At 45.0% G+C, this 22,648-nt stretch overlaps 13 non-coding genes across 13 annotated transcripts; all 13 read right to left on the reverse strand.

Annotated features, from left to right (window-relative positions):
* Positions 1 to 6,110: 6,110 nt before the first annotated feature.
* Positions 6,111 to 6,301, reverse strand: LOC141222765 (U2 spliceosomal RNA). The gene has a single exon (XR_012290519.1). It is a non-coding gene; the product is annotated as a U2 spliceosomal RNA (small nuclear RNA).
* Positions 6,302 to 7,422: 1,121 nt separating this feature from the next.
* LOC141222777 (U2 spliceosomal RNA) lies at positions 7,423 to 7,613 on the reverse strand. The gene has a single exon (XR_012290530.1). It is a non-coding gene; the product is annotated as a U2 spliceosomal RNA (small nuclear RNA).
* A 1,121-nt stretch (positions 7,614 to 8,734) lies between these two features.
* On the reverse strand, positions 8,735 to 8,925 carry LOC141222788 (U2 spliceosomal RNA). The gene has a single exon (XR_012290541.1). It is a non-coding gene; the product is annotated as a U2 spliceosomal RNA (small nuclear RNA).
* A 1,115-nt stretch (positions 8,926 to 10,040) lies between these two features.
* On the reverse strand, positions 10,041 to 10,231 carry LOC141222800 (U2 spliceosomal RNA). Its single transcript, XR_012290552.1, has one exon. It is a non-coding gene; the product is annotated as a U2 spliceosomal RNA (small nuclear RNA).
* Positions 10,232 to 11,352: 1,121 nt separating this feature from the next.
* Positions 11,353 to 11,543, reverse strand: LOC141222811 (U2 spliceosomal RNA). Its single transcript, XR_012290563.1, has one exon. It is a non-coding gene; the product is annotated as a U2 spliceosomal RNA (small nuclear RNA).
* A 1,115-nt stretch (positions 11,544 to 12,658) lies between these two features.
* Positions 12,659 to 12,849, reverse strand: LOC141222823 (U2 spliceosomal RNA). Its single transcript, XR_012290575.1, has one exon. It is a non-coding gene; the product is annotated as a U2 spliceosomal RNA (small nuclear RNA).
* Positions 12,850 to 13,967: 1,118 nt separating this feature from the next.
* Positions 13,968 to 14,158, reverse strand: LOC141222835 (U2 spliceosomal RNA). The gene has a single exon (XR_012290585.1). It is a non-coding gene; the product is annotated as a U2 spliceosomal RNA (small nuclear RNA).
* Positions 14,159 to 15,276: 1,118 nt separating this feature from the next.
* On the reverse strand, positions 15,277 to 15,467 carry LOC141222846 (U2 spliceosomal RNA). The gene has a single exon (XR_012290592.1). It is a non-coding gene; the product is annotated as a U2 spliceosomal RNA (small nuclear RNA).
* A 1,119-nt stretch (positions 15,468 to 16,586) lies between these two features.
* LOC141222858 (U2 spliceosomal RNA) lies at positions 16,587 to 16,777 on the reverse strand. The gene has a single exon (XR_012290601.1). It is a non-coding gene; the product is annotated as a U2 spliceosomal RNA (small nuclear RNA).
* Positions 16,778 to 17,895: 1,118 nt separating this feature from the next.
* On the reverse strand, positions 17,896 to 18,086 carry LOC141222871 (U2 spliceosomal RNA). Its single transcript, XR_012290611.1, has one exon. It is a non-coding gene; the product is annotated as a U2 spliceosomal RNA (small nuclear RNA).
* A 1,118-nt stretch (positions 18,087 to 19,204) lies between these two features.
* Positions 19,205 to 19,395, reverse strand: LOC141222288 (U2 spliceosomal RNA). Its single transcript, XR_012290101.1, has one exon. It is a non-coding gene; the product is annotated as a U2 spliceosomal RNA (small nuclear RNA).
* A 1,112-nt stretch (positions 19,396 to 20,507) lies between these two features.
* Positions 20,508 to 20,698, reverse strand: LOC141222299 (U2 spliceosomal RNA). Its single transcript, XR_012290108.1, has one exon. It is a non-coding gene; the product is annotated as a U2 spliceosomal RNA (small nuclear RNA).
* A 1,118-nt stretch (positions 20,699 to 21,816) lies between these two features.
* On the reverse strand, positions 21,817 to 22,007 carry LOC141222311 (U2 spliceosomal RNA). Its single transcript, XR_012290116.1, has one exon. It is a non-coding gene; the product is annotated as a U2 spliceosomal RNA (small nuclear RNA).
* Positions 22,008 to 22,648: the final 641 nt, after the last annotated feature.

Below are 22,648 nucleotides of genomic sequence, written 5' to 3' on the forward strand. Positions count from 1 at the left end.
AACCCCATATACGATTAGCATCCCTCCTCCCAATACATTTGACATCCCTCAAGTAATAAATATACATCTGGCTAAAAGCAATTTTAAGACAATCCTTCACAGAAATAGCATCACGTTTAAAAAGTAAAATATTGCGTGCCTTCCAAAGGGCGTCTTTAAAACAGTTAATCATACACCAACATATACAATACTGTTGAGGGGTCGGACATTTAAAAAGGCCATATAAAACATATTCATGGTTAAAATCTCTTAAACCGCAAGTCCATTTTAAAAGAATCCCAACTTTGTGCCAAAGTTCCTGTGCAAATGGGCAATTCCACATAAGGTGCAAGGTGGTTTCGTCATTAACACATGAGTCTCTGGGGCATTTGGCTCTGGCCACCAGGCCTCTCCTGTGTTGAAACTCTCTGGTGGGGAGGCACTGGTGGACCACCATCCATGCGATGTCCTTATGTCCATTTGCTAAGAATTTCCCGAAGACATTCTTGCAAACTTGCTTCGATCTCTCTTCTGAGAAATTTACTATGGGGGTCACATCTTCATTCCTCCTCAGAAAAGATAAAAGCTTCTTGCGGTCTTTAAAAATGTCCATATTAAAATCACCAAGGCTATAAAATCGAACAGTCTTTTCTAAGATTGCTTGGTGTTTGGGGGGGCATAGTAAAACAGGGGAATTCAACGACAACTTAAACCATCTTTTAAAAATCATCCCACAAGTATATTTTAAAAAATAACTTAGCGCACTATTACCATTAAAATGTTTGAAACAAAAGCAGAAATAATTTAAATGCAAATAAATATGTAAATCGGGGACATCCCTTCCGCCTTTCATTTAATTCTTCCTCATTATTTCTCGCCTTAATTTTTCCATTTTGGAGTTCCATAAAAACATAAAGATCATCCTAGTCATTTTTTTAATTAAAACATCAGAGGGGGGGTACACCATAGCTATATACAGTATGAGGGGTAACAACACTGATTTTATAATTAAAATTTTCCCCTCCATTGTTAGGGACCTCAAACCCCAAAATGATATTTTCTTTGACATTTTTTCTATGACATTCTCCCAGCTTTGAGTTCCCACATTCTCCTCGTTAAAAACAACTCCAAGAATTTTTACATTGTCTCGTTTTATAGTGAGCTGCGGGAGTTGGGCGGTGTCCCAGGATCCCAAAGTCAGACATTCAGATTTATTTAAATTAAGTTTAAAACCGGATGCCTGGGAAAAAAAATCAATGCGCAACACCGCCCTCCGGAGGGAAGCAGGGTCCACGCACACAACCGTCACGTCATCCATGTAGCCAAAGACTCTCACATCACTGCCACCTCCGCCTGGAACAGGAACCCCTCTAATCACTTTGTCTTTCCTTATTGCGCTCAGCAGGGGCTCCATGGCGCAGATGAACAGGATGGGCGACAAGGGGCATCCCTGCTTCACTCCGGACTCAAGGGGAACTCCATCTGTTAAAAAGCCATTAAGAGAAATTTGACTAAAACAATTTTTATATAAAATCTTAATACAATTTAAAAGCATATTAGGGATACCCATTCTTTTTAAAACTCTAAAAAGAAATCTATGAGAGACTCTATCGAAAGCTTTTTCAAAATCTAGGGCTAAAAGAGCTACATTTTGACCCCGGTCTCTGGAATACCAAATTACATCCCTTAATACGTTTAAAACCTCTGAAATACTTCTGCCTGGTACACTACAAACCTGCTCAGGCTGGATTAGTTTGGCAATGACACTCCTGAGCCGGTCTGCAACCACCTTAGCAAGTACCTTGTAATCAACATTTAGGAGAGTTATGGGTCTCCAATTCGCTAGAGTACTGCGGTCACCTTTTTTATATATCAAAGACACCACTCCTCTCCTCCACGAAAATGGCAACTGTTCACAAATAAAAACTTCTTTAAAAAGCATAAAAAGGTCCTCTTTTAAAATGTCCCAAAAAGTAAGGTAAAATTCTACAGGTAGTCTGTCACACCCAGGTGCTTTACCCTTAGAGAAACTTTTAAAAACATAAAATAATTCCTCTAAAACAATATCGCGTTCTAAAAACTCCTGGTCTGTAAAATTTAACTTAAAATCGAGATCATTAAGAGCATCAGATAAAAAGGACTCATCTATACACTTTTTACTAAAAAGATGCTTATAAAAGTTAAAAGTAGCATTCAACATTCCCTGCATAGATGTTTCACCCTCTAGATTTGCGATCACTTCTCTTTTATCCATGACTTTTTTGAAGAAGAAGCGAGAGCACTTCTCCCCCTCCTCCAAGTGCTGCACTCTAGAGTTAAAAATAATCTCTTTCCCCTTTGTGTCTATGCAGTTCTGAATTTCAGTTTTTAGGCTAGCAATATCATCTCCCACCTCCACCCCTAGCTCTTTGAATTTAAAAAGTGTTTGTAGTTTGGTGTTAAGATCACTAAAACATCTTTTTTTCTCTCTAGCTTTACGTCTCCCTGCTTTTATAAAAAACATTCTGACTTTTTTTTTCATATTTTCCCACCAGGTTGCCATAGGGGCATCAGAAGGTTTTTGTCGCCGCCAGGCTTGATAGGCTTTACCAAAGTCTTGTCGAATCAGAGGGTCCTCCAGCAGGTAAGTACTTAGACGCCAGAGGCCCCTGTTGACCCTCTGTTCATCCCGGTATTCTAGGTGCACCTCCAAGCCCTTATGGTCAGAAAATATATTTGATGTTAAAACACATTTTACAGGGTTAAAATCATCTGATAGGAAAATAAAATCGATCCTGGAGGACACCCCTCTTCCGGACCACGTATAACCAGGGTCCGTCGGCAGGAGTGACCTCCACGCATCGCATAATTTAAAATCAGTTATAAAATCTTTCAATAGATGACATGACTTATCCAATTTGCGTAAAGGGTCACCCCCCGCTCGTTGTTCACTAGCACAAAGACAATTAAAATCACCCCCTACGATCAGGGGAGATGACCCAGTACAGTACAATGGCAATATCCCAAATAAATTAATTCTCTCTTGCTTATCAGGGGGAGCATAAATATTCATTACACGTAGGGTAAAACCATTAAATTTAAAATGCACTAAAACCACTCTGCCTGGTACTATTTCTGTGACAGCATTTACAGTAATATTTCTCCCACGACAGAGAAAGCCCACCCCCGCTGACTTGTTGTCATTGGAGCCAGACCAGATGGAGGGCCCCAGTCTCCAATCTGTCTTGATGTCATTATAATTTAGTGCATGTTGTATCCCGCATTCCTGTAATAAACATATGTCAAAGTCAGTGGTTTCTAAGTACTTAAATAGAGCAGCCCTACGAACTGGGCTCTTTAATGACCTCACATTCAGTGAGACAAGTCTTAATGTCGGCATTCATAGGTCAGGGTGGTGGATCTTCCATGAGGACACCTGACTCAAAGCCCTGTATGTCAAATTGCTCCAGGACATCCGGGCTAGAGGACCCAAACGACTCGATATTCTGTGAGCCGGCGGTTGCCCCCTCGTAGGTCACGGTTCCCAGCCACATTCCAGGAGACGCTGGGGCTTCGACATTCCGTCTCTTTTTCGGGGCAGACTCCACTAGGTCACTGGTGCAGTCCTCCTCTTCCTCCACCTCCTCCAGGGGGAGAGACTGGTCCATCAGGATAAGATCACCAACACCGATTCCCTGATGTTCGCCACCTAGAAGCAAAGCCCCCTCATCTGGCTGGCTAATCGCCCTGGAAGATCCTGAGGCCATCGCTGCGTGGTCCCCTGTAGCCAACCGCACAGGGGCACCACCCTCCAGCCCAACAGGATCGGTATCGGGAACCATCGACACGGAGGGTACCCTCCCAGAAGGAGGACCCCTCCGCTCCGGTCCATGCGAGGAACGCCCATCGTTAAGGGACTTCGATGCAGGGGCCACCCCAGAGGGGCCTCCGGCTCCCTGCTCCATCCCAGCCTTCTCGCCCTTCGAACTGCCCTCCGACGCCGGCCCGCCAGTGAAGACCGGCGGGCGCATCGGCTCAGCTGCAGAAGATGCAGCTTCTGCGTAGGTCCTGGTCCTGGTCCTGCTGGGGCATCCTCGGAACATGTGCCCCGCCTCACCACAAAGATTGCATTTCCTCCCAGCGGGACAGTCCTTCATTAAATGTCCGTAACAGCTGCAATTATTGCAGCGGTCTACTTTCCTGACCGTGCAGGACGTTTGGGTATGACCCATTTGTCCACAGTTCCTGCAACATACCGGCATTTCAGGGTAAAATAAGTAGCCTCTGCTCTTACCGATCACAAATGTTGAGGGAGGGTGTAGCATTCCTCCCACTCCGCTTGGGTCCCTCTTTAGACGGGCCATGTACCTCCTCTTGTGCACCAGAAGCCTACCGCGTTCTTCACAGTGCCCAGGTATCTCAGATCGTCACAATAACGGATAAGGTAGGTCGAGATGTCTGCAGCTTCCACAAAGGGGTTCGGGAAATGCACCACGATAGGGATCTCGTCATAGGCATACAAGAGACAAAAGGTTAGTCCATCCAATTCATCCAAGTAGTTTTTCTCATTTACCTTTTGTACGAGTTGGTGACAGCATCCCTGGCTCTTGAAGGTGATGGTGTAAGTCCCCTTGTACTCATTGTCCTGGAAGCAGAATATGTCTTCCCGCCGAAACTCCAGAACTCCAAGCAGAATCCTATGGCAGATGTAATCCAAATTCTTCTCCGTCCTCGATCCTGCTCCAACTTCAATCCTCACGGTGTTCCGCATCCGGGCATCACCCGATGAATATGTGAGCGTTGCCGGCATCCTTCACTCAGGAACGTACCGACTCTTCTCTCTGAAAGGCGCAAGCCTTCATGGGATCCCTTCCCGTTGCTCCCGGACTAATCCTTCCTCCCAATAGCAGCAGGGGGGTTAAGTCCCTCCGAAAAGGAACGATCCCCCCAGGCCGAGAGAAAGGGTACCAAGAGCACCTCACAGGCAAGACCACACAGGTAAACCTGATAGATCGTGCCAAAAGGCCGAGAAGCGATAACCAGAATTGGTTTCAAACTACGGAGCCACCCAAGGATCCTGAAAAGTCCATTTGTGGAGATGAGCTCCTGGACTCCCGTTAAGAAGACATGTTGTCAACCTCTAGATCCCTTACATGCCTGCACTTTTCGGCTTGCTGCTGCTGCAATCCACGCGTTTTAGATCTGCATAACTCCACCTCTTTAAACACAGCACCTTCACCCCCTGCTGTTCCCACCCGCCTCAACACCGTTGGAAGGGAGGAGAACCAATTAAGGCGGGGGGTGGGGTGGAACGAGCAGCTGTCTACCCTTAGCAGGAGGGCTGCTGATTACATACCTCTCCTGCTGCTGCTGCTGCTGGCTGTCCAGCAGCAGACTGAAGGTGGCTGCTGCTGTGCACAGGTATATAAAGGCTCAGAGCCTATTATGACACGCGCAGCTAGCGTTCCATTGCCACATTCCATCTACTGCAGGCAGGATACCTGGCTGGCTGAATGTCGCTGAGAAGCTCACAGAGACCGCCATAAGCAACAGTTTAACAGAATGCCACAGACTAATCAACCAAACTTTTTGGGTTGGGTTCTCTTTTATAGTCTGCAGGCATTAAATGAAAGAAGTCAGTGTTCCAGCAGAGGGAGACAACGTTTCAGAAAAGGCATTGTAGCAAACCAAAAAAGAAATTTTAAGCGCAGCAGAGTAACCAGCGCACATACCTGTTAGCTCAGGTGAGTTTAAAAGGCTGCTGTTGATAACAAGGGCATTTGCTAAATAGATGGTGTGTGTGCAACAATATACTGAAAGGTCAATTATATTGTGCAGCTTATCTCACCACCTGTAGTTATTTAGGTGAAAGCTCCAAAATGCTTGCCTAATATGTCTGTTTATCCAAAAGGAAGTAAAAAGGGAGAGCTAGAAAGATAGCATTTCATTACATTACATGGCAATGCAATGCACAGTTGCTGAAGTTGAACCAAAATGAGCTTGTAATCTGGCTTCTGCAACTTTGAACATGAAAAATCCAATGAGGAGAAGAAAAGCAAAGCCAAAGAGTCCATCCCAAAATCCGACAAACAAGCAAAATGAACAAAAAACATTGAATTCAATTCTTTCTGATTTTAGAAACTGCATTAAAGAAGGGGTGCACCGGTCCTGGAGATACTGCAATACCAGGTCAATGCGTGGAGTGGACAGAGCAAGCTCTTTTTCCATCTCCCTGTTCTAAAAATCCATTTAATATATGGTCCCCAGATAGGGGACGTATCAGATATTAAACTGATAAGAACAGATACTACACTTGATCTTAGCCAAAAGGCCGAGAAGCGATAACCAGAATTGGTTTCAAACTACGGAGCCACCCAAGGATCCTGAAAAGTCCATTTGTGGAGATGAGCTCCTGGACTCCCGTTAAGAAGACATGTTGTCAACCTCTAGATCCCTTACATGCCTGCACTTTTCGGCTTGCTGCTGCTGCAATCCACGCGTTTTAGATCTGCATAACTCCACCTCTTTAAACACAGCACCTTCACCCCCTGCTGTTCCCACCCGCCTCAACACCGTTGGAAGGGAGGAGAACCAATTAAGGCGGGGGGTGGGGTGGAACGAGCAGCTGTCTACCCTTAGCAGGAGGGCTGCTGATTACATACCTCTCCTGCTGCTGCTGCTGCTGCTGCTGGCTGTCCAGCAGCAGACTGAAGGTGGCTGCTGCTGTGCACAGGTATATAAAGGCTCAGAGCCTATTATGACACGCGCAGCCAGCGTTCCATTGCCACATTCCATCTACTGCAGGCAGGATACCTGGCTGGCTGAATGTCGCTGAGAAGCTCACAGAGACCGCCATAAGCAACAGTTTAACAGAATGCCACAGACTAATCAACCAAACTTTTTGGGTTGAGTTCTCTTTTATAGTCTGCAGGCATTAAATGAAAGAAGTCAGTGTTCCAGCAGAGGGAGACAACGTTTCAGAAAAGGCATTGTAGCAAACCAAAAAAGAAATTTTAAGCGCAGCAGAGTAACCAGCGCACATACCTGTTAGCTCAGGTGAGTTTAAAAGGCTGCTGTTGATAACAAGGGCAATTGCTAAATAGATGGTGTGTGTGCAACAATATACTGAAAGGTCAATTATATTGTGCAGCTTATCTCACCACTTGTAGTTATTTAGGTGAAAGCTCCAAAATGCTTGCCTAATATATCTGTTTATCCAAAAGGAAGTAAAAAGGGAGAGCTAGAAAGATAGCATTTCATTACATTACATGGCAATGCAATGCACAGTTGCTGAAGTTGAACCAAAATGAGCTTGTAATCTGGCTTCTGCAACTTTGAACATGAAAAATCCAATGAGGAGAAGAAAAGCAAAGCCAAAAAGTCCATCCCAAAATCCGACAAACAAGCAAAATGAACAAAAAACATTGAATTCAATTCTTTCTGATTTTAGAAACTGCATTAAAGAAGGGGTGCACCGGTCCTGGAGATACTGCAATACCAGGTCAATGCGTGGAGTGGACAGAGCAAGCTCTTTTTCCATCTCCCTGTTCTAAAAATCCATTTAATATATGGTCCCCAGATAGGGGACGTATCAGATATTAAACTGATAAGAACAGATACTACACTTGATCTTAGCCAAAAGGCCGAGAAGCGATAACCAGAATTGGTTTCAAACTACGGAGCCACCCAAGGATCCTGAAAAGTCCATTTGTGGAGATGAGCTCCTGGACTCCCGTTAAGAAGACATGTTGTCAACCTCTAGATCCCTTACATGCCTGCACTTTTCGGCTTGCTGCTGCTGCAATCCACGCGTTTTAGATCTGCATAACTCCACCTCTTTAAACACAGCACCTTCACCCCCTGCTGTTCCCACCCGCCTCAACACTGTTGGAAGGGAGGAGAACCAATTAAGGCGGGGGGTGGGGTGGAACGAGCAGCTGTCTACCCTTAGCAGGAGGGCTGCTGATTACATACCTCTCCTGCTGCTGCTGCTGCTGCTGCTGGCTGTCCAGCAGCAGACTGAAGGTGGCTGCTGCTGTGCACAGGTATATAAAGGCTCAGAGCCTATTATGACACGCGCAGCCAGCGTTCCATTGCCACATTCCATCTACTGCAGGCAGGATACCTGGCTGGCTGAATGTCGCTGAGAAGCTCACAGAGACCGCCATAAGCAACAGTTTAACAGAATGCCACAGACTAATCAACCAAACTTTTTGGGTTGGGTTCTCTTTTATAGTCTGCAGGCATTAAATGAAAGAAGTCAGTGTTCCAGCAGAGGGAGACAACGTTTCAGAAAAGGCATTGTAGCAAACCAAAAAAGAAATTTTAAGCGCAGCAGAGTAACCAGCGCACATACCTGTTAGCTCAGGTGAGTTTAAAAGGCTGCTGTTGATAACAAGGGCATTTGCTAAATAGATGGTGTGTGTGCAACAATATACTGAAAGGTCAATTATATTGTGCAGCTTATCTCACCACCTGTAGTTATTTAGGTGAAAGCTCCAAAATGCTTGCCTAATATGTCTGTTTATCCAAAAGGAAGTAAAAAGGGAGAGCTAGAAAGATAGCATTACATTACATTACATGGCAATGCAATGCACAGTTGCTGAAGTTGAACCAAAATGAGCTTGTAATCTGGCTTCTGCAACTTTGAACATGAAAAATCCAATGAGGAGAAGAAAAGCAAAGCCAAAGAGTCCATCCCAAAATCCGACAAACAAGCAAAATGAACAAAAAACATTGAATTCAATTCTTTCTGATTTTAGAAACTGCATTAAAGAAGGGGTGCACCGGTCCTGGAGATACTGCAATACCAGGTCAATGCGTGGAGTGGACAGAGCAAGCTCTTTTTCCATCTCCCTGTTCTAAAAATCCATTTAATATATGGTCCCCAGATAGGGGACGTATCAGATATTAAACTGATAAGAACAGATACTACACTTGATCTTAGCCAAAAGGCCGAGAAGCGATAACCAGAATTGGTTTCAAACTACGGAGCCACCCAAGGATCCTGAAAAGTCCATTTGTGGAGATGAGCTCCTGGACTCCCGTTAAGAAGACATGTTGTCAACCTCTAGATCCCTTACATGCCTGCACTTTTCGGCTTGCTGCTGCTGCAATCCACGCGTTTTAGATCTGCATAACTCCACCTCTTTAAACACAGCACCTTCACCCCCTGCTGTTCCCACCCGCCTCAACACCGTTGGAAGGGAGGAGAACCAATTAAGGCGGGGGGTGGGGTGGAACGAGCAGCTGTCTACCCTTAGCAGGAGGGCTGCTGATTACATACCTCTCCTGCTGCTGCTGCTGCTGGCTGTCCAGCAGCAGACTGAAGGTGGCTGCTGCTGTGCACAGGTATATAAAGGCTCAGAGCCTATTATGACACGCGCAGCCAGCGTTCCATTGCCACATTCCATCTACTGCAGGCAGGATACCTGGCTGGCTGAATGTCGCTGAGAAGCTCACAGAGACCGCCATAAGCAACAGTTTAACAGAATGCCACAGACTAATCAACCAAACTTTTTGGGTTGAGTTCTCTTTTATAGTCTGCAGGCATTAAATGAAAGAAGTCAGTGTTCCAGCAGAGGGAGACAACGTTTCAGAAAAGGCATTGTAGCAAACCAAAAAAGAAATTTTAAGCGCAGCAGAGTAACCAGCGCACATACCTGTTAGCTCAGGTGAGTTTAAAAGGCTGCTGTTGATAACAAGGGCATTTGCTAAATAGATGGTGTGTGTGCAACAATATACTGAAAGGTCAATTATATTGTGCAGCTTATCTCACCACCTGTAGTTATTTAGGTGAAAGCTCCAAAATGCTTGCCTAATATATCTGTTTATCCAAAAGGAAGTAAAAAGGGAGAGCTAGAAAGATAGCATTTCATTACATTACATGGCAATGCAATGCACAGTTGCTGAAGTTGAACCAAAATGAGCTTGTAATCTGGCTTCTGCAACTTTGAACATGAAAAATCCAATGAGGAGAAGAAGAGCAAAGCCAAAGAGTCCATCCCAAAATCCGACAAACAAGCAAAATGAACAAAAAACATTGAATTCAATTCTTTCTGATTTTAGAAACTGCATTAAAGAAGGGGTGCACCGGTCCTGGAGATACTGCAATACCAGGTCAATGCGTGGAGTGGACAGAGCAAGCTCTTTTTCCATCTCCCTGTTCTAAAAATCCATTTAATATATGGTCCCCAGATAGGGGACGTATCAGATATTAAACTGATAAGAACAGATACTACACTTGATCTTAGCCAAAAGGCCGAGAAGCGATAACCAGAATTGGTTTCAAACTACGGAGCCACCCAAGGATCCTGAAAAGTCCATTTGTGGAGATGAGCTCCTGGACTCCCGTTAAGAAGACATGTTGTCAACCTCTAGATCCCTTACATGCCTGCACTTTTCGGCTTGCTGCTGCTGCAATCCACGCGTTTTAGATCTGCATAACTCCACCTCTTTAAACACAGCACCTTCACCCCCTGCTGTTCCCACCCGCCTCAACACCGTTGGAAGGGAGGAGAACCAATTAAGGCGGGGGGTGGGGTGGAACGAGCAGCTGTCTACCCTTAGCAGGAGGGCTGCTGATTACATACCTCTCCTGCTGCTGCTGCTGCTGCTGCTGGCTGTCCAGCAGCAGACTGAAGGTGGCTGCTGCTGTGCACAGGTATATAAAGGCTCAGAGCCTATTATGACATGCGCAGCCAGCGTTCCATTGCCACATTCCATCTACTGCAGGCAGGATACCTGGCTGGCTGAATGTCGCTGAGAAGCTCACAGAGACCGCCATAAGCAACAGTTTAACAGAATGCCACAGACTAATCAACCAAACTTTTTGGGTTGGGTTCTCTTTTATAGTCTGCAGGCATTAAATGAAAGAAGTCAGTGTTCCAGCAGAGGGAGACAACGTTTCAGAAAAGGCATTGTAGCAAACCAAAAAAGAAATTTTAAGCGCAGCAGAGTAACCAGCGCACATACCTGTTAGCTCAGGTGAGTTTAAAAGGCTGCTGTTGATAACAAGGGCATTTGCTAAATAGATGGTGTGTGTGCAACAATATACTGAAAGGTCAATTATATTGTGCAGCTTATCTCACCACCTGTAGTTATTTAGGTGAAAGCTCCAAAATGCTTGCCTAATATGTCTGTTTATCCAAAAGGAAGTAAAAAGGGAGAGCTAGAAAGATAGCATTTCATTACATTACATGGCAATGCAATGCACAGTTGCTGAAGTTGAACCAAAATGAGCTTGTAATCTGGCTTCTGCAACTTTGAACATGAAAAATCCAATGAGGAGAAGAAAAGCAAAGCCAAAGAGTCCATCCCAAAATCCGACAAACAAGCAAAATGAACAAAAAACATTGAATTCAATTCTTTCTGATTTTAGAAACTGCATTAAAGAAGGGGTGCACCGGTCCTGGAGATACTGCAATACCAGGTCAATGCGTGGAGTGGACAGAGCAAGCTCTTTTTCCATCTCCCTGTTCTAAAAATCCATTTAATATATGGTCCCCAGATAGGGGACGTATCAGATATTAAACTGATAAGAACAGATACTACACTTGATCTTAGCCAAAAGGCCGAGAAGCGATAACCAGAATTGGTTTCAAACTACGGAGCCACCCAAGGATCCTGAAAAGTCCATTTGTGGAGATGAGCTCCTGGACTCCCGTTAAGAAGACATGTTGTCAACCTCTAGATCCCTTACATGCCTGCACTTTTCGGCTTGCTGCTGCTGCAATCCACGCGTTTTAGATCTGCATAACTCCACCTCTTTAAACACAGCACCTTCACCCCCTGCTGTTCCCACCCGCCTCAACACCGTTGGAAGGGAGGAGAACCAATTAAGGCGGGGGGTTGGGTGGAACGAGCAGCTGTCTACCCTTAGCAGGAGGGCTGCTGATTACATACCTCTCCTGCTGCTGCTGCTGCTGGCTGTCCAGCAGCAGACTGAAGGTGGCTGCTGCTGTGCACAGGTACATAAAGGCTCAGAGCCTATTATGACACGCGCAGCCAGCGTTCCATTGCCACATTCCATCTACTGCAGGCAGGATACCTGGCTGGCTGAATGTCGCTGAGAAGCTCACAGAGACCGCCATAAGCAACAGTTTAACAGAATGCCACAGACTAATCAACCAAACTTTTTGGGTTGGGTTCTCTTTTATAGTCTGCAGGCATTAAATGAAAGAAGTCAGTGTTCCAGCAGAGGGAGACAACGTTTCAGAAAAGGCATTGTAGCAAACCAAAAAAGAAATTTTAAGCGCAGCAGAGTAACCAGCGCACATACCTGTTAGCTCAGGTGAGTTTAAAAGGCTGCTGTTGATAACAAGGGCATTTGCTAAATAGATGGTGTGTGTGCAACAATATACTGAAAGGTCAATTATATTGTGCAGCTTATCTCACCACCTGTAGTTATTTAGGTGAAAGCTCCAAAATGCTTGCCTAATATGTCTGTTTATCCAAAAGGAAGTAAAAAGGGAGAGCTAGAAAGATAGCATTTCATTACATTACATGGCAATGCAATGCACAGTTGCTGAAGTTGAACCAAAATGAGCTTGTAATCTGGCTTCTGCAACTTTGAACATGAAAAATCCAATGAGGAGAAGAAAAGCAAAGCCAAAGAGTCCATCCCAAAATCCGACAAACAAGCAAAATGAACAAAAAACATTGAATTCAATTCTTTCTGATTTTAGAAACTGCATTAAAGAAGGGGTGCACCGGTCCTGGAGATACTGCAATACCAGGTCAATGCGTGGAGTGGACAGAGCAAGCTCTTTTTCCATCTCCCTGTTCTAAAAATCCATTTAATATATGGTCCCCAGATAGGGGACGTATCAGATATTAAACTGATAAGAACAGATACTACACTTGATCTTAGCCAAAAGGCCGAGAAGCGATAACCAGAATTGGTTTCAAACTACGGAGCCACCCAAGGATCCTGAAAAGTCCATTTGTGGAGATGAGCTCCTGGACTCCCGTTAAGAAGACATGTTGTCAACCTCTAGATCCCTTACATGCCTGCACTTTTCGGCTTGCTGCTGCTGCAATCCACGCGTTTTAGATCTGCATAACTCCACCTCTTTAAACACAGCACCTTCACTCCCTGCTGTTCCCACCCGCCTCAACACCGTTGGAAGGGAGGAGAACCAATTAAGGCGGGGGGTGGGGTGGAACGAGCAGCTGTCTACCCTTAGCAGGAGGGCTGCTGATTACATACCTCTCCTGCTGCTGCTGCTGCTGCTGGCTGTCCAGCAGCAGACTGAAGGTGGCTGCTGCTGTGCACAGGTATATAAAGGCTCAGAGCCTATTATGACACGCGCAGCCAGCGTTCCATTGCCACATTCCATCTACTGCAGGCAGGATACCTGGCTGGCTGAATGTCGCTGAGAAGCTCACAGAGACCGCCATAAGCAACAGTTTAACAGAATGCCACAGACTAATCAACCAAACTTTTTGGGTTGAGTTCTCTTTTATAGTCTGCAGGCATTAAATGAAAGAAGTCAGTGTTCCAGCAGAGGGAGACAACGTTTCAGAAAAGGCATTGTAGCAAACCAAAAAAGAAATTTTAAGCGCAGCAGAGTAACCAGCGCACATACCTGTTAGCTCAGGTGAGTTTAAAAGGCTGCTGTTGATAACAAGGGCATTTGCTAAATAGATGGTGTGTGTGCAACAATATACTGAAAGGTCAATTATATTGTGCAGCTTATCTCACCACCTGTAGTTATTTAGGTGAAAGCTCCAAAATGCTTGCCTAATATATCTGTTTATCCAAAAGGAAGTAAAAAGGGAGAGCTAGAAAGATAGCATTTCATTACATTACATGGCAATGCAATGCACAGTTGCTGAAGTTGAACCAAAATGAGCTTGTAATCTGGCTTCTGCAACTTTGAACATGAAAAATCCAATGAGGAGAAGAAAAGCAAAGCCAAAGAGTCCATCCCAAAATCCGACAAACAAGCAAAATGAACAAAAAACATTGAATTCAATTCTTTCTGATTTTAGAAACTGCATTAAAGAAGGGGTGCACCGGTCCTGGAGATACTGCAATACCAGGTCAATGCGTGGAGTGGACAGAGCAAGCTCTTTTTCCATCTCCCTGTTCTAAAAATCCATTTAATATATGGTCCCCAGATAGGGGACGTATCAGATATTAAACTGATAAGAACAGATACTACACTTGATCTTAGCCAAAAGGCCGAGAAGCGATAACCAGAATTGGTTTCAAACTACGGAGCCACCCAAGGATCCTGAAAAGTCCATTTGTGGAGATGAGCTCCTGGACTCCCGTTAAGAAGACATGTTGTCAACCTCTAGATCCCTTACATGCCTGCACTTTTCGGCTTGCTGCTGCTGCAATCCACGCGTTTTAGATCTGCATAACTCCACCTCTTTAAACACAGCACCTTCACCCCCTGCTGTTCCCACCCGCCTCAACACCGTTGGAAGGGAGGAGAACCAATTAAGGCGGGGGGTGGGGTGGAACGAGCAGCTGTCTACCCTTAGCAGGAGGGCTGCTGATTACATACCTCTCCTGCTGCTGCTGCTGCTGCTGGCTGTCCAGCAGCAGACTGAAGGTGGCTGCTGCTGTGCACAGGTATATAAAGGCTCAGAGCCTATTATGACACGCGCAGCCAGCGTTCCATTGCCACATTCCATCTACTGCAGGCAGGATACCTGGCTGGCTGAATGTCGCTGAGAAGCTCACAGAGACCGCCATAAGCAACAGTTTAACAGAATGCCACAGACTAATCAACCAAACTTTTTGGGTTGGGTTCTCTTTTATAGTCTGCAGGCATTAAATGAAAGAAGTCAGTGTTCCAGCAGAGGGAGACAACGTTTCAGAAAAGGCATTGTAGCAAACCAAAAAAGAAATTTTAAGCGCAGCAGAGTAACCAGCGCACATACCTGTTAGCTCAGGTGAGTTTAAAAGGCTGCTGTTGATAACAAGGGCATTTGCTAAATAGATGGTGTGTGTGCAACAATATACTGAAAGGTCAATTATATTGTGCAGCTTATCTCACCACCTGTAGTTATTTAGGTGAAAGCTCCAAAATGCTTGCCTAATATGTCTGTTTATCCAAAAGGAAGTAAAAAGGGAGAGCTAGAAAGATAGCATTTCATTACATTACATGGCAATGCAATGCACAGTTGCTGAAGTTGAACCAAAATGAGCTTGTAATCTGGCTTCTGCAACTTTGAACATGAAAAATCCAATGAGGAGAAGAAAAGCAAAGCCAAAGAGTCCATCCCAAAATCCGACAAACAAGCAAAATGAACAAAAAACATTGAATTCAATTCTTTCTGATTTTAGAAACTGCATTAAAGAAGGGGTGCACCGGTCCTGGAGATACTGCAATACCAGGTCAATGCGTGGAGTGGACAGAGCAAGCTCTTTTTCCATCTCCCTGTTCTAAAAATCCATTTAATATATGGTCCCCAGATAGGGGACGTATCAGATATTAAACTGATAAGAACAGATACTACACTTGATCTTAGCCAAAAGGCCGAGAAGCGATAACCAGAATTGGTTTCAAACTACGGAGCCACCCAAGGATCCTGAAAAGTCCATTTGTGGAGATGAGCTCCTGGACTCCCGTTAAGAAGACATGTTGTCAACCTCTAGATCCCTTACATGCCTGCACTTTTCGGCTTGCTGCTGCTGCAATCCACGCGTTTTAGATCTGCATAACTCCACCTCTTTAAACACAGCACCTTCACCCCCTGCTGTTCCCACCCGCCTCAACACCGTTGGAAGGGAGGAGAACCAATTAAGGCGGGGGGTGGGGTGGAACGAGCAGCTGTCTACCCTTAGCAGGAGGGCTGCTGATTACATACCTCTCCTGCTGCTGCTGCTGCTGCTGGCTGTCCAGCAGCAGACTGAAGGTGGCTGCTGCTGTGCACAGGTATATAAAGGCTCAGAGCCTATTATGACACGCGCAGCCAGCGTTCCATTGCCACATTCCATCTACTGCAGGCAGGATACCTGGCTGGCTGAATGTCGCTGAGAAGCTCACAGAGACCGCCATAAGCAACAGTTTAACAGAATGCCACAGACTAATCAACCAAACTTTTTGGGTTGGGTTCTCTTTTATAGTCTGCAGGCATTAAATGAAAGAAGTCAGTGTTCCAGCAGGAGGGAGACAACGTTTCAGAAAAGGCATTGTAGCAAACCAAAAAAGAAATTTTAAGCGCAGCAGAGTAACCAGCGCACATACCTGTTAGCTCAGGTGAGTTTAAAAGGCTGCTGTTGATAACAAGGGCATTTGCTAAATAGATGGTGTGTGTGCAACAATATACTGAAAGGTCAATTATATTGTGCAGCTTATCTCACCACCTGTAGTTATTTAGGTGAAAGCTCCAAAATGCTTGCCTAATATGTCTGTTTATCCAAAAGGAAGTAAAAAGGGAGAGCTAGAAAGATAGCATTTCATTACATTACATGGCAATGCAATGCACAGTTGCTGAAGTTGAACCAAAATGAGCTTGTAATCTGGCTTCTGCAACTTTGAACATGAAAAATCCAATGAGGAGAAGAAAAGCAAAGCCAAAGAGTCCATCCCAAAATCCGACAAACAAGCAAAATGAACAAAAAACATTGAATTCAATTCTTTCTGATTTTAGAAACTGCATTAAAGAAGGGGTGCACCGGTCCTGGAGATACTGCAATACCAGGTCAATGCGTGGAGTGGACAGAGCAAGCTCTTTTTCCATCTCCCTGTTCTAAAAATCCATTTAATATATGGTCCCCAGATAGGGGACGTATCAGATATTAAACTGATAAGAACAGATACTACACTTGATCTTAGCCAAAAGGCCGAGAAGCGATAACCAGAATTGGTTTCAAACTACGGAGCCACCCAAGGATCCTGAAAAGTCCATTTGTGGAGATGAGCTCCTGGACTCCCGTTAAGAAGACATGTTGTCAACCTCTAGATCCCTTACATGCCTGCACTTTTCGGCTTGCTGCTGCTGCAATCCACGCGTTTTAGATCTGCATAACTCCACCTCTTTAAACACAGCACCTTCACCCCCTGCTGTTCCCACCCGCCTCAACACCGTTGGAAGGGAGGAGAACCAATTAAGGCGGGGGGTGGGGTGGAACGAGCAGCTGTCTACCCTTAGCAGGAGGGCTGCTGATTACATACCTCTCCTGCTGCTGCTGCTGCTGCTGGCTGTCCAGCAGCAGACTGAAGGTGGCTGCTGCTGTGCACAGGTATATAAAGGCTCAGAGCCTATTATGACACGCGCAGCCAGCGTTCCATTGCCACATTCCATCTACTGCAGGCAGGATACCTGGCTGGCTGAATGTCGCTGAGAAGCTCACAGAGACCGCCATAAGCAACAGTTTAACAGAATGCCACAGACTAATCAACCAAACTTTTTGGGTTGGGTTCTCTTTTATAGTCTGCAGGCATTAAATGAAAGAAGTCAGTGTTCCAGCAGAGGGAGACAACGTTTCAGAAAAGGCATTGTAGCAAACCAAAAAAGAAATTTTAAGCGCAGCAGAGTAACCAGCGCACATACCTGTTAGCTCAGGTGAGTTTAAAAGGCTGCTGTTGATAACAAGGGCATTTGCTAAATAGATGGTGTGTGTGCAACAATATACTGAAAGGTCAATTATATTGTGCAGCTTATCTCACCACCTGTAGTTATTTAGGTGAAAGCTCCAAAATGCTTGCCTAATATGTCTGTTTATCCAAAAGGAAGTAAAAAGGGAGAGCTAGAAAGATAGCATTTCATTACATTACATGGCAATGCAATGCACAGTTGCTGAAGTTGAACCAAAATGAGCTTGTAATCTGGCTTCTGCAACTTTGAACATGAAAAATCCAATGAGGAGAAGAAAAGCAAAGCCAAAGAGTCCATCCCAAAATCCGACAAACAAGCAAAATGAACAAAAAACATTGAATTCAATTCTTTCTGATTTTAGAAACTGCATTAAAGAAGGGGTGCACCGGTCCTGGAGATACTGCAATACCAGGTCAATGCGTGGAGTGGACAGAGCAAGCTCTTTTTCCATCTCCCTGTTCTAAAAATCCATTTAATATATGGTCCCCAGATAGGGGACGTATCAGATATTAAACTGATAAGAACAGATACTACACTTGATCTTAGCCAAAAGGCCGAGAAGCGATAACCAGAATTGGTTTCAAACTACGGAGCCACCCAAGGATCCTGAAAAGTCCATTTGTGGAGATGAGCTCCTGGACTCCCGTTAAGAAGACATGTTGTCAACCTCTAGATCCCTTACATGCCTGCACTTTTCGGCTTGCTGCTGCTGCAATCCACGCGTTTTAGATCTGCATAACTCCACCTCTTTAAACACAGCACCTTCACCCCCTGCTGTTCCCACCCGCCTCAACACCGTTGGAAGGGAGGAGAACCAATTAAGGCGGGGGGTGGGGTGGAACGAGCAGCTGTCTACCCTTAGCAGGAGGGCTGCTGATTACATACCTCTCCTGCTGCTGCTGCTGCTGCTGGCTGTCCAGCAGCAGACTGAAGGTGGCTGCTGCTGTGCACAGGTATATAAAGGCTCAGAGCCTATTATGACACGCGCAGCCAGCGTTCCATTGCCACATTCCATCTACTGCAGGCAGGATACCTGGCTGGCTGAATGTCGCTGAGAAGCTCACAGAGACCGCCATAAGCAACAGTTTAACAGAATGCCACAGACTAATCAACCAAACTTTTTGGGTTGGGTTCTCTTTTATAGTCTGCAGGCATTAAATGAAAGAAGTCAGTGTTCCAGCAGAGGGAGACAACGTTTCAGAAAAGGCATTGTAGCAAACCAAAAAAGAAATTTTAAGCGCAGCAGAGTAACCAGCGCACATACCTGTTAGCTCAGGTGAGTTTAAAAGGCTGCTGTTGATAACAAGGGCATTTGCTAAATAGATGGTGTGTGTGCAACAATATACTGAAAGGTCAATTATATTGTGCAGCTTATCTCACCACCTGTAGTTATTTAGGTGAAAGCTCCAAAATGCTTGCCTAATATGTCTGTTTATCCAAAAGGAAGTAAAAAGGGAGAGCTAGAAAGATAGCATTTCATTACATTACATGGCAATGCAATGCACAGTTGCTGAAGTTGAACCAAAATGAGCTTGTAATCTGGCTTCTGCAACTTTGAACATGAAAAATCCAATGAGGAGAAGAAAAGCAAAGCCAAAGAGTCCATCCCAAAATCCGACAAACAAGCAAAATGAACAAAAAACATTGAATTCAATTCTTTCTGATTTTAGAAACTGCATTAAAGAAGGGGTGCACCGGTCCTGGAGATACTGCAATACCAGGTCAATGCGTGGAGTGGACAGAGCAAGCTCTTTTTCCATCTCCCTGTTCTAAAAATCCATTTAATATATGGTCCCCAGATAGGGGACGTATCAGATATTAAACTGATAAGAACAGATACTACACTTGATCTTAGCCAAAAGGCCGAGAAGCGATAACCAGAATTGGTTTCAAACTACGGAGCCACCCAAGGATCCTGAAAAGTCCATTTGTGGAGATGAGCTCCTGGACTCCCGTTAAGAAGACATGTTGTCAACCTCTAGATCCCTTACATGCCTGCACTTTTCGGCTTGCTGCTGCTGCAATCCACGCGTTTTAGATCTGCATAACTCCACCTCTTTAAACACAGCACCTTCACCCCCTGCTGTTCCCACCCGCCTCAACACCGTTGGAAGGGAGGAGAACCAATTAAGGCGGGGGGTGGGGTGGAACGAGCAGCTGTCTACCCTTAGCAGGAGGGCTGCTGATTACATACCTCTCCTGCTGCTGCTGCTGGCTGTCCAGCAGCAGACTGAAGGTGGCTGCTGCTGTGCACAGGTATATAAAGGCTCAGAGCCTATTATGACACGTGCAGCCAGCGTTCCATTGCCACATTCCATCTACTGCAGGCAGGATACCTGGCTGGCTGAATGTCGCTGAGAAGCTCACAGAGACCGCCATAAGCAACAGTTTAACAGAATGCCACAGACTAATCAACCAAACTTTTTGGGTTGGGTTCTCTTTTATAGTCTGCAGGCATTAAATGAAAGAAGTCAGTGTTCCAGCAGAGGGAGACAACGTTTCAGAAAAGGCATTGTAGCAAACCAAAAAAGAAATTTTAAGCGCAGCAGAGTAACCAGCGCACATACCTGTTAGCTCAGGTGAGTTTAAAAGGCTGCTGTTGATAACAAGGGCATTTGCTAAATAGATGGTGTGTGTGCAACAATATACTGAAAGGTCAATTATATTGTGCAGCTTATCTCACCACCTGTAGTTATTTAGGTGAAAGCTCCAAAATGCTTGCCTAATATGTCTGTTTATCCAAAAGGAAGTAAAAAGGGAGAGCTAGAAAGATAGCATTTCATTACATTACATGGCAATGCAATGCACAGTTGCTGAAGTTGAACCAAAATGAGCTTGTAATCTGGCTTCTGCAACTTTGAACATGAAAAATCCAATGAGGAGAAGAAAAGCAAAGCCAAAGAGTCCATCCCAAAATCCGACAAACAAGCAAAATGAACAAAAAACATTGAATTCAATTCTTTCTGATTTTAGAAACTGCATTAAAGAAGGGGTGCACCGGTCCTGGAGATACTGCAATACCAGGTCAATGCGTGGAGTGGACAGAGCAAGCTCTTTTTCCATCTCCCTGTTCTAAAAATCCATTTAATATATGGTCCCCAGATAGGGGACGTATCAGATATTAAACTGATAAGAACAGATACTACACTTGATCTTAGCCAAAAGGCCGAGAAGCGATAACCAGAATTGGTTTCAAACTACGGAGCCACCCAAGGATCCTGAAAAGTCCATTTGTGGAGATGAGCTCCTGGACTCCCGTTAAGAAGACATGTTGTCAACCTCTAGATCCCTTACATGCCTGCACTTTTCGGCTTGCTGCTGCTGCAATCCACGCGTTTTAGATCTGCATAACTCCAACTCTTTAAACACAGCACCTTCACCCCCTGCTGTTCCCACCCGCCTCAACACCGTTGGAAGGGAGGAGAACCAATTAAGGCGGGGGGTGGGGTGGAACGAGCAGCTGTCTACCCTTAGCAGGAGGGCTGCTGATTACATACCTCTCCTGCTGCTGCTGCTGCTGCTGGCTGTCCAGCAGCAGACTGAAGGTGGCTGCTGCTGTGCACAGGTATATAAAGGCTCAGAGCCTATTATGACACGCGCAGCCAGCGTTCCATTGCCACATTCCATCTACTGCAGGCAGGATACCTGGCTGGCTGAATGTCGCTGAGAAGCTCACAGAGACCGCCATAAGCAACAGTTTAACAGAATGCCACAGACTAATCAACCAAACTTTTTGGGTTGGGTTCTCTTTTATAGTCTGCAGGCATTAAATGAAAGAAGTCAGTGTTCCAGCAGAGGGAGACAACGTTTCAGAAAAGGCATTGTAGCAAACCAAAAAAGAAATTTTAAGCGCAGCAGAGTAACCAGCGCACATACCTGTTAGCTCAGGTGAGTTTAAAAGGCTGCTGTTGATAACAAGGGCATTTGCTAAATAGATGGTGTGTGTGCAACAATATACTGAAAGGTCAATTATATTGTGCAGCTTATCTCACCACCTGTAGTTATTTAGGTGAAAGCTCCAAAATGCTTGCCTAATATGTCTGTTTATCCAAAAGGAAGTAAAAAGGGAGAGCTAGAAAGATAGCATTTCATTACATTACATGGCAATGCAATGCACAGTTGCTGAAGTTGAACCAAAATGAGCTTGTAATCTGGCTTCTGCAACTTTGAACATGAAAAATCCAATGAGGAGAAGAAAAGCAAAGCCAAAGAGTCCATCCCAAAATCCGACAAACAAGCAAAATGAACAAAAAACATTGAATTCAATTCTTTCTGATTTTAGAAACTGCATTAAAGAAGGGGTGCACCGGTCCTGGAGATACTGCAATACCAGGTCAATGCGTGGAGTGGACAGAGCAAGCTCTTTTTCCATCTCCCTGTTCTAAAAATCCATTTAATATATGGTCCCCAGATAGGGGACGTATCAGATATTAAACTGATAAGAACAGATACTACACTTGATCTTAGCCAAAAGGCCGAGAAGCGATAACCAGAATTGGTTTCAAACTACGGAGCCACCCAAGGATCCTGAAAAGTCCATTTGTGGAGATGAGCTCCTGGACTCCCGTTAAGAAGACATGTTGTCAACCTCTAGATCCCTTACATGCCTGCACTTTTCGGCTTGCTGCTGCTGCAATCCACGCGTTTTAGATCTGCATAACTCCACCTCTTTAAACACAGCACCTTCACCCCCTGCTGTTCCCACCCGCCTCAACACCGTTGGAAGGGAGGAGAACCAATTAAGGCGGGGGGTGGGGTGGAACGAGCAGCTGTCTACCCTTAGCAGGAGGGCTGCTGATTACATACCTCTCCTGCTGCTGCTGCTGCTGCTGGCTGTCCAGCAGCAGACTGAAGGTGGCTGCTGCTGTGCACAGGTATATAAAGGCTCAGAGCCTATTATGACACGTGCAGCCAGCGTTCCATTGCCACATTCCATCTACTGCAGGCAGGATACCTGGCTGGCTGAATGTCGCTGAGAAGCTCACAGAGACCGCCATAAGCAACAGTTTAACAGAATGCCACAGACTAATCAACCAAACTTTTTGGGTTGGGTTCTCTTTTATAGTCTGCAGGCATTAAATGAAAGAAGTCAGTGTTCCAGCAGAGGGAGACAACGTTTCAGAAAAGG

This window comes from Phyllobates terribilis, unplaced genomic scaffold (genome assembly GCF_046119375.1).
Source record: "Phyllobates terribilis strain yellow unplaced genomic scaffold, ASM4611937v1 Scaffold_361__1_contigs__length_1927384, whole genome shotgun sequence".
In the NCBI taxonomy this organism is placed as follows: domain Eukaryota; kingdom Metazoa; phylum Chordata; class Amphibia; order Anura; family Dendrobatidae; genus Phyllobates; species Phyllobates terribilis.